Source organism: Myodes glareolus, chromosome 10 (assembly GCF_982192425.1).
Source record: "Myodes glareolus chromosome 10, mMyoGla1.1, whole genome shotgun sequence".
Classification (NCBI taxonomy): domain Eukaryota; kingdom Metazoa; phylum Chordata; class Mammalia; order Rodentia; family Cricetidae; genus Myodes; species Myodes glareolus.
Window position 1 is genome coordinate 23722981 of NC_142035.1, and position 16788 is coordinate 23739768.

Genomic DNA, 16788 nt, shown 5'->3' on the forward strand with positions numbered 1-16788 from the left:
ACACACACACACACACATGCAGGCAAAACACTCACAAATGTAGATAAAATATTATTAAAAATCTAATGTGTGTCTGCATGTACACGTGTGTAGGTATGCACGTGCTCAGAGGCCAGAAGACAACTTGTGGGAGTCATTTCTCTCCTTCCATCATGTTGGCTTTTGAGGGAACTCAGTTTGTCAGGCTTGGTAAGAAAGTGCACTTACCCATTAATCTATCTTGCCTGCCTGGATTTCTTAATAAAAAATTATTTTAGGAACTACAAAGGTGAGTTACGAATCTCCCAGAGGACCCGGGAATTCCCAGAACCCACAGAGAGCTCACAAATGCCTGAAACTCCAGTTCCAGGAGATCTGACACCCGTTCTGACCTCCACAGGCACCATGCACATGTGTTTGGTACACATACATACATACATATGTGATGAACATACATATGTGCTAGGTACACATAGGCAAAACATTCACACACATAAAAATTTAAAAAAACTTTAATTATTAATAGGTTTCATTATGAGATTTCTGTACATTCATATCACATTTTGGAGTTGTTTTGTTTGTTTTTTTCGAGACAGGGTTTCTCTGTATAACAGTCCTAGCTGTCCTGGAACTCACTTTGTAGACCGTACTGGCCTCGAACTCAGAGATTTGTCTGCCTCTGCCTCCCAAGTGCTGGGATTAAAGGTGTGGGCCACCGCCACCTGGCAGCATATCACGTTTATATTCATCCCACATGATCTTTATTCTCCTATCCCTTTTCTCCCTTCAAATAGTTCTAACCCTGTTGCTTCTCTCTCTCTCTCTCTCTCTCTCTCTCTCTCTCTCTTTCTCTTTCTCTCTCTCTCTGTCACACACACACACACACACACACATCTAGAGTCTCTCGAATCATTTTTAGTAAGAATGGTACACTCAGATTTCTGACTGAGGAATATTACTAGCAATAAAAATAATAGGGGGGCACGCTGGAGGTGGCTCCCAGACACAGTGTGTACTCAATAAATATCTGCGGAAAGAAAGGGTTCCAGACTTCCTCTCTTAAATGAGACAATACAACTGGGTTGTGAAGAATCCACCTGCCCCAACCGACCCTTACAGCGGAAGAAGCTAAGATTCAGAGAGGTAAAGAAAATCATGAAGCTAAGGGGTGAACGCTGATTTAAGTGTCTGAAGGCTCAGACCAGCGCTAAGACAGCTTCCCTTCTTTGGGAAGCGAGGAAGCCAGAGGCCCGCCTACACTTGTTCACTCAACAATTCTATTTTGTGAGCACCTACTGAGCTTGCTAGGGCGGCGGGACGAGGTAGGGAAATACTGATAGGCTGATAAAGGTTACCTTTATCGCCACTGTTATTAGACACTATGCTAATAATGGCATTATTAGATGGCTGTGTCAAGCGCGTTCCAAGCCTTTCCCTCATTTCCTCTGCGCAAGAAAATGCTGTTATCCCCATAGTTGGGATGAACAAACTGAGGCGTGGAGCCATCCGCTGGGACAGCGCTGGACAGCTAACCGGACCGAGATCGGAGCCAGCACCGCAGCTCGCACGCTCGCTAGCACTCCTGCTCGCGCGCTCCACCTTGCGCGCCAGGGGACGCCTGGTCACGTGGACAGGGCCCCGCCCCTCGGGCCCGCCCCGCCCCCGCCGCGCTCCCTCCCTCTCTCCTTCCCTCCCCCTCCCTCCCCGGCCCGGTCCGGCCCATCCCCCCCCCCCCTCCCCACCGGCTCCCTGAGGCCCTGCCGGGTCGGGCTGCGGGCGGCCGGGCGCCGACGGCCGGACGGACAGGCGCACGCGAAGACGGGCGGACGGACGCGCCGAGGGCGCCGGGCACGCACGGCCCGGGCCGGCGCTGCGAGGCCCGCCCGGGAGGGCCGGGGCCGCGCTCAGGTGAGGCGACGGCGACGCTGGCCCCGTAAGGGGTGGGCCTGCTGAGCGTCCCGGGCCCGGCCCGGCTGGCTCCGTGGGGAGGAGGCGCCGCCCGGGCCTGGCGCGCGAAGATGGCGCCGGGCGGCCGTGCAGCTCGGCCCGAGTGCGGCCCGGGCCCGCAGCCGCCCCACCCGCCGCCGCGCTCGTGTCCCCGTCGCCATGTTGGGGAGCGGGCCCGGGGCCTGCGGGCGGGGCGCGGGCGGGAGCGGCGGGACGGCGGTGGGGAGGGTGCGGGGTCCGGGCTCTGCGGGAGTGCAGGGCGGCCGGGGGTTGCGCGGGGTGGCGCTGCGGCCGGGGAGCCGGCTGCTGCGGGGCGTGGGGTCGGGACTGGGGGCGCGGAGAAAAGACCCCAGGAGCGAACGTGACGGGCGCTGGGGTTGGTGGGTTGGGGGGTGGCGGGCCGTGGAGTTGGGTTAGGCCGTTCGTAGTGTTCGGAACCCCAGAGTAGCACCCAGGGGGTAGGGGAGGCGGCTTGGGGGCCAAGTCCTGGCTGTCAGAGCTGGAGTAGTTTTTTTGCGTGCATGCACAAGAGGTGGTTGCTTAGAAATGGGGGTTGCGAACGCGAGTATCAGAGTGGGGGACTGACGCGGGAATCAATCTGGAAAGATCCTGTCGCTGAATGGCCAGTCTTTATGACTCCCGAGGGTCTCAGGACCTATGAGCCCCGAGGAGCCTCTAGTCCCGTTGGAAGCAGCAACAGGAAAAGGGAAGAGCTAGACGAGGAAAGAAAAGGTGGCCGGGGTGGATGTAGGAGCTGGACGGCAAACGTACAGAGAGTGGAACTGGTTAGGAACGGAGAGCACCACCATCAACTCAAGGAGTTGTCTTTAAAAGGAGGGACCCGGCTGTTTGGGGGCGGTGACCCAAAGTGTGTTTCCTGGAAGGGGACAGCCGCTACTTAAGAGCAGGGTCACCTGGGGAGGTCATCCGAAAGGTCTTGTTGAAGCTAGTTAAATAGTGAAGAACGAATATGTAATGACTGTGGTGGCTTTAGAGATCATGTCATGGTTTCATATCAAGTAGTGATTTTAGCCTGAGACCTACAAAGGTAGTTGATTTCCCAAGATAGTACGTTGATGAAAGGGGCTCCTGAATATGGCCTACTGCTTCCTCATTCGACACCTTGCCTTACAGGCGCTTGCAAAGTCAAATAGCACCATATATTAGAGAGTCATTAATTTGAACAAGTTGGTCAGTACAAAGGCTGCGTGGGATACAAAAAAAGTATAGATAATCAGTTATTGGATATTTCCTAGCTCACCGATTGGTACAAAAAAAAAGCATCAAGAAAGAACCTTTTTCTGGAGTTTAAAAAGATGCTCCCTTTCTTCTGGATGTTTAGTGCACAGCGAAAGTACACAAAAAGCCTAAAGGGAAAAAAAGAACGATGAATAGAGACCTAGAGTCCCTATCCTTTTCACTTTAATTGAAGTTTTGTTATAACAGGGAATTCAGAGTTCAAATGGATACAAGATAAATCAGCCAGTGATATATAGTTGACTTATGTACCGGAGTTTTGCATCTACAGCTTCAACCAATCTCTGATTGGAAACATTCATTTAAAAACATTGGATCTGTGCTAAACATATTTTTTTTTCTTGTTGCTATTATTTATTCTTGTTATTCCCTAAACTAATCAGCTTAAAAACTGTTTACATGACATTTACATTTTATTGGGTATTACAGGTATAGGGGATATGCAAATACCATATCCCCTTTATATAGTGATTTTACTATCCAAGGAGGTCCTAGAATCCATTGACAATATAAGACCCCACATAATTAAAAACAAAACAAACCTTAGAAGCCAGGCCTGGTGACTCACATCTAAAATCTCCATGCATAGGAGGCTGAGACAGGAGAGCTTTAAGTTTGAAGCTGGACTGGGCTATAGAGTAAAGACCCAGTCTCAGGAGAAGAAAAGAGACTTACAGGGGTTGACATTGTACTTAAATGGTAGAGTGTCTGCCTAGCATACAACATAAGGTCCTTGGCTTTATCCCCAGCTCCAAAGGGGTAGGGAGGAACTTTTAATCAAAAGAATTTTCAACACCACATGTATATTCAGTAAAAATTTTTCTGAGTCTTTCTAATGCAGAGAGGTAGGATCTTATGTGTGCCATGGTCCTTGTGCATGGATCTCTCAAAGTAATATTTTTAATTGTATAAAATAAACCACATTGATTACAAATAAAAACAGTTACATTAAAATGGTATAAAAATATTTATGCTGATGTATCTTGTGCACATACAATTTGGGGAATGTGGTAGGGATCAAACTCAGGGCCTTCTCAATCTAGGTAAGCACTGTAATACTGAACTATCTCCCTTGCACCCTGCGTGTGGGTGTGGTATGTGTATGTGGTATGTGTGTATGTAGTGTGTGGTGTGTGTGTGGAGTATGTGTATATGCATGTGGAGACCAGAGGCTGACTTTGGGTGTCTTCCTTGATTGCTTTTCTACCTTATGACTTTTTTTACCTTGACATTTTATTCTCTGTTCTTTAGTTATTTGTGTATGTGTGTGGAAATCTGAGGACAACTTGTGAGGATCATTTCTCTTTTTCCACTTATGTGGGTCTGCCAGATTGAACTCAGGTCTTCAGGCTTGACAGCTAGTACCTTTACCTGCTGAGCATTTTACAGTCCCAGCCATTTTATTTTTTGGACAGGGCCTCTCGCTAAACCTGGAACTTAGTGATTCAGCTAGGCTGACTAGCCAAGGGGCTTCAGAGATCTGCTATTCTTTACCCTCCAGCAGTGGGGTTACAGATGTGCACTATAGGACTAGGGTTGCAGACTTAGGTCCTTATGCCCTTGTGGGATAAGCACTTTACCAACTGAGCCGTCTTCCAAGCCCTATATACTCTGATACCAGCACGTTAAAAATTAAGATCTAGTGATGGATCTGATAACTTTAATGTCAAAGACATGTAACTTGAATAAGGTGGTGCTCTGTATGTATATGCAAGTATGGTCAGAGACAAGATGAGAAAGGTGTTAAAGAGTTGACTGAGGAGTTTAGCCTGAACCCTCCTCAGGTGAGGAGGAGACAAGACTTTCGAGAGGAGTAGTATATGATAAGATTTAATTTTTAAAAGATGAATGGATGTTCTTTGTGTGTATGGGTGTGTGCATGTGTGCTCATACATGTAGAACCCAGAGTTCAATCTCCATTGTCATTTCCTAGGCACTGTTTAACTTGGCATTACATCCATGTCTGTCTGTCTGTCTGTCTGTCTGTCTGTCTATGTCTGTCTATTAGTCAATCTATCATCCATCTGTCTATCTGTCTATTCATCTATCAGCTGGGCCTCTTGATGGCCTGGAATTTGCCAAGTAGGGTTGGCTAGTTGCCTCACAAACCCCAGGATTCTACCTGTCTGCCTTTTCAGCACTGGGATTGCAAGCATGTGCCACTATACCTGTTGTGTTGTTGTTATTGTTTCTTTGTTTTAATTGGTTCCTGGGGTGGGACTTAGGTCCTCATGCCTGGAAGACAAGAACTTTAAGGACTGAGCTAGCTTCCCAGCACAATGGTTGTTCTTTTGAGATATGGGCGGTAGACTGAAGAGAAAGGAAAGAAATAATAAGGTCCTAAATTAAGGTCTGGAGAGTGGACATTGAGCAGAGTTAGACATTCCAAGTGTTGATAACTGATACTGTGAATGATAAGGGAGCATTTTAAAACTCTGGCTTAGATGATGATTATCAAAAACATTATTTTTCAGTGAAATAAAGATAAATGGGAAATTTTCACAGATAATAAGTTAGAGGGTGTTGCTGTTGTTGTTTTTACCATTCCAAAACTGTTAAGTGTAGTATGGTTATGTACTATATACTATATACTGTGTGTGTGTGTGTGTGTGTAAGTTATATGTGTGTGTGTAGTATAGCTTAGAAAAATTAGAGGTGTCAGCTGACATAAAAAGTAGAATAAGATGCAGAAAGTATTCCTAGAGTATAGAAATTATAGCTTCTAATGTTAAGATTCACCAAACTAGCTCATAGGTGAAATTTTGTCAACCACTTGTTTTTGTAAAGAATGTTTCATTGGAGTACAACCATACTTATTTACATAACATCTGTGGCTGTAGTGCTTCCAGTGACAGAATTAAGCCGTGGTGACAGAGAGTTTATATCCATTCACAAAGCTGAAAATATCCTTTTACAAATGTTTGCAAACACTTGATCTACTTTTGATGTGTTAGATGTTCAACCTTTACTTTGCTATCCACTTTTCTATACTGTGGAGAATTACATCTTGCTTCTGCTCTTCTGGCTGGATTCCCCTCCTGCTCTGTATGCTTGCAACATGACATAGACCCCTGAATATACTTAACTGTTCAATGGCAGCAAATTAACTGTTTGGGGGTTTGCTGAGTGGGCTGACTGTGGTAGTTTAGGTTTATACCCAGCTGAGGCTTGTTCTGTTAGATTATATATTTTCATATTGTATTTTTAAGTGTTCCTTTACATATTCTAATTATTAACCCTTGTATATATGTACTACAGATGTCATTTCCCAGTTATATTTTAAAACTCTGAAAGTTGAGAATTCATAGCTGAATGACAGAATTTGCCTGACATGCTCAGTGCCCTGGGCTTGATCCTTAGCATTGTTTAAAAAAAAAAAAAAGGTGGAAGGGTGCTGGACAGGTGGCTCAGTGGTTTAGAGCACACATCCAGTGCCCTCTTCTGGTCTCCATGGGCACTGGATACATGTGGTACATATACATTTATTTATTTACACATAAAATAAAAGTATTTAAATAAAATGAATCCGTTTAAGGTTGCTAAAAGCTTGGAATATTACTATCAACTTTATCAATCTTTTCTTCCCCCAAGATTTTTTAAGTTACTGTGTATATTATCTTCTGGAATCTCAACTGTTTTGCCCTTAATGTATAGATCTCTGATCCACTTTTTGTGTAGGATGAGGCAAGGTTCAGTTTCATTATTTTATCTGTATAATCAGTGATCTCAATAGCAAATATTGAATAGCACTTTCAAATTGTAAACTTTTCAGTGGAATCTGAGGTCCCAGTTTCAGCTTTTCTGTTTACTAATTGTATGACCTGGAACAAATTTATGAGTCTTGTGCCTTAGCTTCCTCCTCTTTAAAATAGAGATAATAGTACTTTATTAGTAGAGTTGTTTAAAGGATAAAAATAATTCCTGTAGCACTTATAACAGTGCCTGGCATCTACTAAATGTTAGCTGCTATTTATTTTACTGTTCATATCTCATTCTCTAGCACCTGACACAGAATAGGGACTCACCATAGTCAAACAATTGTCACATAGATTTGTCTCTCAGGTTAATTCAATATGATTGAGAGCTAGGCAGAGATGATCGGAAGGAATTTCTTGGTAAAGGCTTTAGAATTTTACACAAACTTCTGAATTTCTGACTTGTCTTGAAAACTTGGAAGAGCTACCAACACCAAGCTCATATTCTTTCATAGAAAAGCTCAGTAAAACTTGTAGACAGATGTATTTCTAGTTCTTCCTGCTCTCCGGTACTTTCTCTTCATTTTATGGTTCTATAAACATTTGATTTTCTGATTCTTTTTGGAATTTTGGATATTGTCTCTCTTAACCAAGAAAAAGCAAATGGGACGTGGTCTGAATGACTGAAGATAAACGTGGGTTTATGGGCAGGTTAAATATTAAAATATATTTAAAAGGCTGAGCTATACTTGAACACAGTGAATAAAATGAGATTTTAATTTATAAGATGAGGTGACTGACATTCAGTTCAACTCCCTGGATTTTTAGGCATCTACTGTGCTTTGGGTACCGTGCTATATTAGGGATTACCACATTGGTGCTAGCCAGCTTTACGAAATATCAAAAGAGGTCTTTATACTTATGATATGGAGCTGCTGTCTTAACAGTTCCACAAGAGAGAGGAAGCAGGAATTCATTCTTTGAGCATTTTATTAAGAACTACCATGTGTGCTGCAAACTGGCTAGAACTCGACACTGCAGAGTCTACAGGACACCAAGATGAATATAGCAGAATTTATGTGATGAGTATCTGTAATGTCTTGTGGAACTGAGCTAGAGGCTCAAGAATTGGGAGAATCTTAATCTGTGGAGATGATACACTGTTTTACAGACTGATGAATCATGAGTGTAGTGGTGTATGCTTAAGGGATGGCAAGAGTCTAGTTTGAGGCTTATGAGACAACTCAGCAGATAAAGGCACCTACCCAAGTTTGATTGCCAGAACCCACCTTAAAGTAGGAGAGAACTGACTTAACAAAGTTGTCCTCTAACTTACACACACACCAAATAAAAATAAAGAGTTCAGTTTATCTGGAAAACAGGATGTTACACTGGGTTTTTGGAGAGAAGGCTCCAATTGAAGATTGATTGGCAGCAACAGTGATAGGTAAAACTTAGGTAGGGTTCATATTTTTCATGCTTACTATTCGCTAAATAGGTGGTGAACATTTCACAAGTTATATTTTATTTATTCTCATAATAACTTAGTGAAGAAGCCTTCGGTTTTTAAAATTCCTTTTTATAGACTAAGCAACAAATATGGGTAATGATTGATAATAAATTTGCATTCGGACAGTCTAGTTGCAAAGCCTGTGTTCCTAGTTTGTGCGTTTGCTAACAAACCATGGGAGGCTTTTTTGGTTGTGTTTGTTGTTGTTTTGTTTTAAGACAAAAGCTGTTTTAAGACAGCTTCTCTCTACAGAGCCCAGGTTAGTGTTGAATTTGAGATACTCCCTTCTCTCTAGAATGCTGGGATTACAGGTTTATGCCACACACCTGGTTTGTGGAAGACTTTGAATGTTCTCTTTCTTATTCCAGGCAGGAAAGTTTGGCTTGATTGACTAAACAGTAGGATTCCATCAAAAATTTTAGTGTTGTAATGAAAACTGTCAGGAAAAAGAAGCTCTTTTGTGAAGTACTGGATCAATATGGAAAGAAAGGGAAGTGATGGAGCTGGTTTATGCCCTCCCTGCTCATTAGATTGGGTGCTTCTTGAGGGCTGGGCCAGGTGTTGCTCCTACATTATCCCCTTCCTTGCCATTGGCTCCAATGTCTACCTCCTGTATAATCTAGCATATTTTATCTACTTCTAAATAGTTGATCTTGTCTACTTTAGTTTGTTCTAAAAAATACATATGGCGGGTGCCTAGGAGTTCAAATATTTGCTGAGTTAATTAATAAACTTCTAGGCCCGGAGCAACGGCTCAGCAAGGAAGAGTGTATATTGTTCTAAGTTTGATTTCCAGCACCCACATCAGGCAGCTCGTACTCCCTGCAACTCCATTTCCAGGAGATCTGAACAGCCCTTTGAGCTACAGAGAGAGAGAGGGAAGGAGGGAGGGAGGGAGGAAGGGAGAGGGGGACGGAGGGGAGGAGGGAGGGAGGGAGGGAGGGAGGGAGAGAGAGAGAGAGAGAGAGAGAGAGAGAGAATAACTAGTAAAATATTTAATAAATGTCTACAGCCATAAATGGATAAGTACATAAAGGGAATAAACTCTATTGGTGGAAGGAGTAATGGCAGCCATATAGTTTGATATGCTATATCTATATATAAACCAGAACACGTAATTATGAGGGATTTTCTGTTCTGTATCATTAAGAATAATAGTGAACAGCTAATAATATTAACTTGTCCATTAATAATACTAATGATCACCCAATTTGAAGGGCACTTACACTATAAGTAGGTATTTAAGTTCTATATACATCAGTGTACAACTTTGGCATTCCCAGTATGCACGCAAAGAGACAACAAAGTTCTCATTAGCCATCTCTTTTACTAATACTAAACCTGTTGAATATTTATTTCACACTGCCCATTTATTTACATTTTTTAAAGATCAAACAAAGGTCTCGCTGGAGGACATGGTGAGTTTGTGAATCAGATTACTATTTGGGAAATTATTCAGTAGGTTAAGTCCCTATCTATATTATTAATTTTTAAAATTACATTCATTTATTAATTTTGTTGTGTGTGTGTGTTTGTGCGCATGTGATCATGTTTTCTTGTACCATGTGGGTCCCAGGGATTGGACTTACGTTGTTTGCTTGGCAACAGTTACTCTTGCCTGCTGAGCATCTCACCATCTCCTTTTCCATATTTATTTAATGTTATATGAAAGTAGCTCTGGTTTTTCTATAAAATATACACTAAAGTATTTAAACAGTTGAAGAAATTCAAAAGTATCATTGTTACCCACCAATTGTCAGCAAAATTGAGAAGATTTTTAGGTAGACTGCATTTTATTAGACTAAGAAAAAAATCAAGCCTAGGTGCCATGGCTCATGCCTGTAACCCTAATATTCAGGAGCCTGAGGCAGGAAGATTTCTATTTTCTACCAAATGTGACCTAGATAGTGAGAAGAGAGTAAGGAAAATCAAGTAGTTTCCAAATAATGTATTTTTAAACATTTTTTTCCATTGTGAACATTAGCTAAGAGCAATATGTGTACATATCAATATTCTGTGTATTGACATGATTAAGTAGCTGTAAATCTAAGAATGTCCCTAAGAAATAGTGTCTTTGCCTGGAATGTGGCTCAGTGGAGAGTGATTGCTGTGAGTGTTCAGGGGTTTGACTTGGGTACCCAGCACCAAGTAAACAAAAAATAAGAATTTTCAGTAGAAAAATTTTGTGTTGTGTTTAACTTGTTATCATGTGTGGAGATGATGCATTCAGAACTATTCAGATGAAAATAAGTGTGTTGGGGGTGGGGAATGTGACTTCTAGTCAGTATATATTGAATGCATGCCAGGTATTGAGAGCTGTCCACAGGGTATGAGTATATTTGGGCTTCAATATCCATGGAGGATTTATTTCAGTCTCTCTTGGATACCAAAACTCATAGATTCTCAAATCCCCTATAGAAAATGCTGTCCAAACAAATGGTGGTGGCTCATGCTTTAATCCCAGCACTCGGGAGGCAGAGGCAGGCGGATCTTTGTGAGTTTGTGAGTTTGTAGGCCAGTCTGGTCTACAGAACGAGTTCCAGGACAGGCTCCAAAACTACAGAGAAACCTTGTCTCGAAACAAAACAAAACACATAAAAAAAAAAAGAAGAAGAAAGGAAGAAAAAGGAAAATGCTGTCCTATTTGCATTTAACCTCTATATCCTGTATTTTTGGAATTAGCCTTATCTCTAAATTATTTATACTACCTAATACAGCATGAAATTGAAAAAAATGAAATTTATGCCCTGGCAATGCTGAAGCTTGCATGGGAAGCTCATATATGGCAGTTCTGTTGAACTTGTTCATATTGGGTTCATGGTCTAAATTGATGAGGATGACTGACCAGGTTTCTTCCTCTAATACAGTATGAATACTATATAATTAGTTACATTGTATTGTTTAGAGAGTTAGAAAAAATCATGTAATTTTCTATTTTTTAATGCAGTATCCTTAGATACAGAGGGCCATCAATAGTTTCTGCTTTCCAGGAAAAGTTCTCTAGAAAGGTCCTGTGAACATAAAAGGAGAGAAAGAGAGTCACAGCACTTGGTAGACTAAGGCAGGAGAAGGAAGTACCACAAGTTTAGAGCTATTCTAGGCCATATAGTGAGTTCCAGTTCAGCTGTACTACATCATAAGACCGTCTCTGGATACAAAGCAACACAGTCTGTGGGAATTTGGAAAATAGATCACTTCTTGGAAAGTTAAGAGAAGGCTCTATGAAAAAGGTGGCATATTGGTTTTCCTAGGCTTCAATTACAGAGATGCTAACTCAGTGACTTAAAACAGCTAAAGTTTATGCTCTTTTAGTTTTGGAGGTCAAAACCTAGGGTAGACTCTGAACTTAAGGAGCAAACTACGTCATGGTTCCTCAGACTCTGGTAAACTACTTCTACCTTTCTGCTTTAGCCTCAGAATGCCAGGATTAGAGACTTGTGCTATCCTGCACAGCTAATGTCAATTTTTGGTGCTTCTTGTTTGCCACCACATCACTCTAGTCTCTTCCTTTGTAGTCTTGTGGAGCTATCCCAGTGTCTCTGTATTCAAATGTCCTTCTTAGAAAGACAAGAATCATTGGATTAAGAGCCTCCTCTGATACCACCTCATCTTAACAAGTTTCCTATTTCAGATTAAGTCCCTTTCTGAAAATAAAGACTTAAACAGATTGGAAGACACAATTCATCTCTTAATAGGTAGCGAGATGACACAGAGCTAGTAAATTAAATTTTACTAAATCGGCCAGCAAGACAGCTCAGTAGATAAAGATACTTGCTGCTTTCCACAGAGTTGTTCTCTGACCTCCACGTTCCCACCATGGTACGTATGTCCCACACACATCATGAACACATATACACAATCAAAACCTTTACAAAACAAATGGATACAGATAAGATTGTGACAAGAGGGGAGATGAGACAAGGGGTGCCGGGCATAAAGAGGATAAAGTGTGGGTAATTAAATGGTGAGCTGTCTGCTTGCTGGTGTGTGGAGTTGTGGAGAAATGAAGCCAGAGGAGCTTGTTGGTGGCATGGGTACCATGTCTAGGACATTTCCATGTTGGTGGCTTTGGTGTCTGGACAGTGTTTGGGAGCAGGATGTCACTGCAGAACTTTTTAAATAGTGGGCAGTGATTCAAATTTTGGGTAACTGATTCAAATTTTGGGGACAGTTATCAAGAAACACCCTGAATTAAAACTGGATCAGTGATTTAACACATCCATCATTTGTTCATGCCATTAATTCTTCATTAGGACAGCCCAGAAGTAGCCCTTCTTATAAAGAATAATAGCCCAGTAAACCTTGAGGATTTTATGAAACCTCTCCTTTTGGTCAGTCATCTGTGGGCACTAGGAAGTAGATATTCAGGGTCTCTAATCAAAAGCCTGTCTATGAGTTTAGGCATTGATAACCATATTGGTTTCATTTTCTTTTTTCTTTTTTTAAAAATTTATTTATTTATTATGTATACAATATTCTGTCTGTGTGTATGCCTTCAGGCCAGAATAGGGCACCAGACCTCATTACAGATGGTTGTGAGCCACCATGTAGTTGCTGGGAATTGAACTCAGGCTCTTTGGAAGAGCAGACAATGCTCTTAATAACTTCTGAGCCATCTCTACAGCCCCCTGGTTTCATTTTCTTGCAGATTTTTCTTCAAACTTCTCTTTGCTCTTCTTTACTTCTTGTTTTTTCTCTAAACCTGTTCGGCTTTTCCATATTCTTTAAAAGCTCTGACAGATGTGGGTTAGAGCGATGCTTGACGATTTAAGAGTTCTCTTGTTGCTCTTCCAGAGGACATAGATTCAGTTTCCAGCATCCATATAGCAGCTCACAACTGTTTATAACCTAGTTTCAGTTCCTCTTCTGCTTTTGTGGGCATCAGGCACGCATGTTCTGCACATAAATAACATATAGGTAAAGCACTCAAACACAAAAATTTAAAAAATATATCTGTCTAATGGAAAAATGTAAAAAAAACTACTATTCAAGGTAATGATAAGATCCCCGTGTGTGTATGTCGTGCACACACATGTATGCATACTTGTGAGTACTATGTGTGTGCTCATGAGTGTGAGTGCACATATAATACATGAAGGTGTATGTGCCCATGTGAAGGCCAGAGGTCAAATTGGCTATCTTCTTTGATTGGTCTCCACTTTTACAACACTACTACTATTTTGAGACAGGGTCTCTAACCTAATGTGAAACTCAGAGATTGTCTAGACCAACTGGCCAGTGAACCCCAGGGAATCCTCTTCTTTCTGCGTCCTAGCACTGGGACTATAGGTGTATTACTTTTCTGTTGTTATAATTTCACCATGACCAAGGCAGTTTATAAAAGGAAGCATTTAATTGAACTTAGGGTTTCAGTTAACAGAGTTCATGTTATTAGAGCAAAGGCATCACAGCAGGAAGAGCTGAGAGCTCACATCTTGACCCTGAAATAGGAGGCAACACACTCTAAATGATGTCTTTTGAAACCTCAAAGCCTGCCCCCGGTGACATACTTCTTTCATCAAAGCCCTACATCCTAATCCTCCTAAAACAGCTTCCAACTGAGACTTACAAGAGACGATCTTGTTCAAACCACAGTAGGTGTGTGCTCATTTTTTTCTTTTTCTTTTTTTATTTATTGAGCTCTACATTTTTCTCTGCTCCCCTCCCTGCTTCTCCCCTCCTCCCTTCATTCCTCCCACAAGGTCCCCATACTCCCAATTTACTCAGGAGATCTTGTCTTTTTATACTTTCTACTTCCCATGTGGATTATATCTATGTAAGTCTCTCTTAGTGTCCACATTGTTGTCTAAGTTCTCTGGGATTGTTGTTTGTAGGCTGGCTTTCTTTGTTTTATGTTTTAAAACCACCTGTGAGTGAGTACATGTGATAATTGTCTTTCTGTGTCTGTGTTACCTTACTCAAAATAATGTTTTCTAGCTCCATCCATTTTCCTGCAAAATTCAAGCTGTCGTTATTTTTTTTATTATTATTATTATTTATTAATTTATAAAAGTTTCCACTTCCGCCCCTCCTCCCAATACCCTCCCACTCCCCCCACTCCTTCTCCTCCCTCTCCAGCCCTAAGAGCAGTCAGCCCTGTGGGAAGTTCAAGTTCCTCCCCCCTCCCTCCAGGTCTAGGAAGGTGAGCATCCAAACAGACTAGGATCCCAAAGATCCAGCACATGCAGAGGAAACAAGTCCCAGTGCCATTATCAATGGCTTCTCAGACAATCCCCGTGCCAGCCACATTCAGAAAATTCGACCACAATCAGAGAATCCGGTTTGATTACGTGCTCGTTCAGTCCCAGTCCATATCTCAACTAAGGGAGTCATTTTAGGGTTTACAAGAGACTTGATTCTAGAGGGGTTCCCAGGTCCAAGGAGAGATCCCCAGATTGTTCCCTGGACAGCAGAGGAGAGGGTACTTGAACTGGCCTTGGCCCATAACCATACTGATGAATATTTTGCATATCACCATAGAACCTTCATCTGGCGATGTATGGAAATTGAGACAGAGACCCACATTGGAACACTGGACTTAACTCCCTAGGTCCAAATGAGAAGCAGAAGGAGGGATAATGTGAGCAAGGAAGGCAGGAGCAGAGGGAACCTTCACCCGATGATGGATGGAGTTTGAGACAGAGACCCACATTGGAGCACTGGACTGAGCCCCCAAGGTCCAAATGAGGAGCAGAAGGAGGGAGAACATGAACAAGAAAGGCAGGACCATGTGGAGTGCATTCACCCACTGATACAAGGGGACTGATCTAATGAGATTTCACCAAGGCCAGCTGTTATTTTTTTCTGCTGTGTAGTACTCCATTGTGTAAATGTACCACATTTTTCTTATCCATTCTTCGATCGAGGGGCATTTATGTTGTTTCCAAGTTCTGGCTGTGACAAACAAAGCTGGTATGAACATAGTTGAGCACATGTCCTTGTGGCACAATTGACCATCCTTTGGATATATACCCAAAAGTGATATTATTGGGTCTTGAGGAAGGTTGTTTCCTAATTTTCTGAGACATCGCCACACTGACATCCAAAGGGGTTGTACCAGTTTGCATTCCCACCAGCAATGCAGAAGTGTTCCCTTTTCCCCACAACTTCTCCAGCATAAGTTATCATCAGTGTTTTTGATCTTGGTCATTCTTACAGGTGAAAGATGAAATCTCAGAGTTGTTTTGATTTGCATTTCTCTGATGATTAAAGGATGTTGAACATTTTCTTAAGTGTCTTTTGGCCATTTTAGATTCCTCTGTTGATAGTTCTCTGTTTAAGTCTCTACTCCATTTTTTTTTTAATTGGATTATGTGATCTTTTGGTGTTCAATTTCTTGAGTTCTTTGTATATTTTGGAGATCAGACCTCTGTCTGATGTGGGGTCAGTGAAGATTTTTCCCGTTCTGTAGGCTGTTGTTTTGTCTTGTTGACTGTGTCCTTTGCTTTACAGAAGCTTTTCAGTTTCAGGAGGTCCCATTTATTGTTTCTCTCAGTGTCTTTGCTGCTGGGGTTCTATTTAGGAAGTGGTTCCCTTTGCCAATGCGTTCAAGTGTACTTCCCACTTTCTCTGCTATAAGGTTCAGTGTGACTGGCTTTATGTTGAGGTCTTTGATCCATTTGTACTTGAGTTTTGTGCATGGTGATAGATATGGGTCTATTTTCATTTTCTACATGTTGATATCCAGTTATGCCAGCACCACTTGTTAAATATGCTTTCTTTTTTTCTATTCGATATTTTTTGCTTCTTTATCAAATATCAGGTGTTCGAAGATGTGTGGATTGGTATCCGGGTCTTCTATTCAGTTCCATTGGTCCTCCTGTCTGTTCTTATGCTAGTACCAGGCTGTTTTCAGTACTGTAGCTCTGTAGTAGGGTTTGAAGTCAGGGATGTGATGCCTCCAGATCATTTTTTTTTTTTCCTTTTAAGTTCATGATTATTTTGTCTGCTTGGTGCCAGTGCAGGTCGGAAGAAGACTTTAATTAGATCACCTGGAACTGGAGTTACAGATAGTTGTGAGCCACCATGTGGGTGTTGGAAACTTAATCTGGATCCTCTGCGAGAGTAATAAGTGTTCTTTAAGCAGTAAGCTACCTCTCCATCCCTCTTGCCCAACTTTTTACAAGGGTCCTAGAGATCCAAATTCAGTCCTTAAACTGGGGCAAAAAGCAGAAAGATGACTGAGTCATCTACCAGCTATTTTCTCTTTCATGAAAGCTTGTTGTATTTGTCCACGATAGGACTGTATTCAAATTGTGAATACTCATTCAAATTATGAGCAATAATGGTTCTCAGGTGCTTTTCCTTTGTTGTGTCAAGGCAATTCTTGGTTTTAAAAAAATAGTTTGTTTAAGAACTATTATCCCCATGAAATTTTAAAAATGGTGTTTATTGCAAAGA

General features: G+C 41.8%; 1 protein-coding gene across 2 annotated transcripts in view; it reads left to right on the plus strand.

The window, feature by feature from the left end:
- Nucleotides 1-1745: 1745 nt before the first annotated feature.
- The window catches only part of Ncoa6 (nuclear receptor coactivator 6), an 88613-nt gene continuing 73570 nt past the window's right edge, over nucleotides 1746-16788 (plus strand). The window contains exon 1 of one of the 2 annotated variants that reach the window (XM_087911085.1): nucleotides 1746-1887. The gene's annotated coding sequence lies outside the window, so the exon portion shown is untranslated. The remainder of the gene's footprint in view (nucleotides 1888-16788) is intronic. The other variant, XM_087911084.1, reaches the window with a different exon arrangement.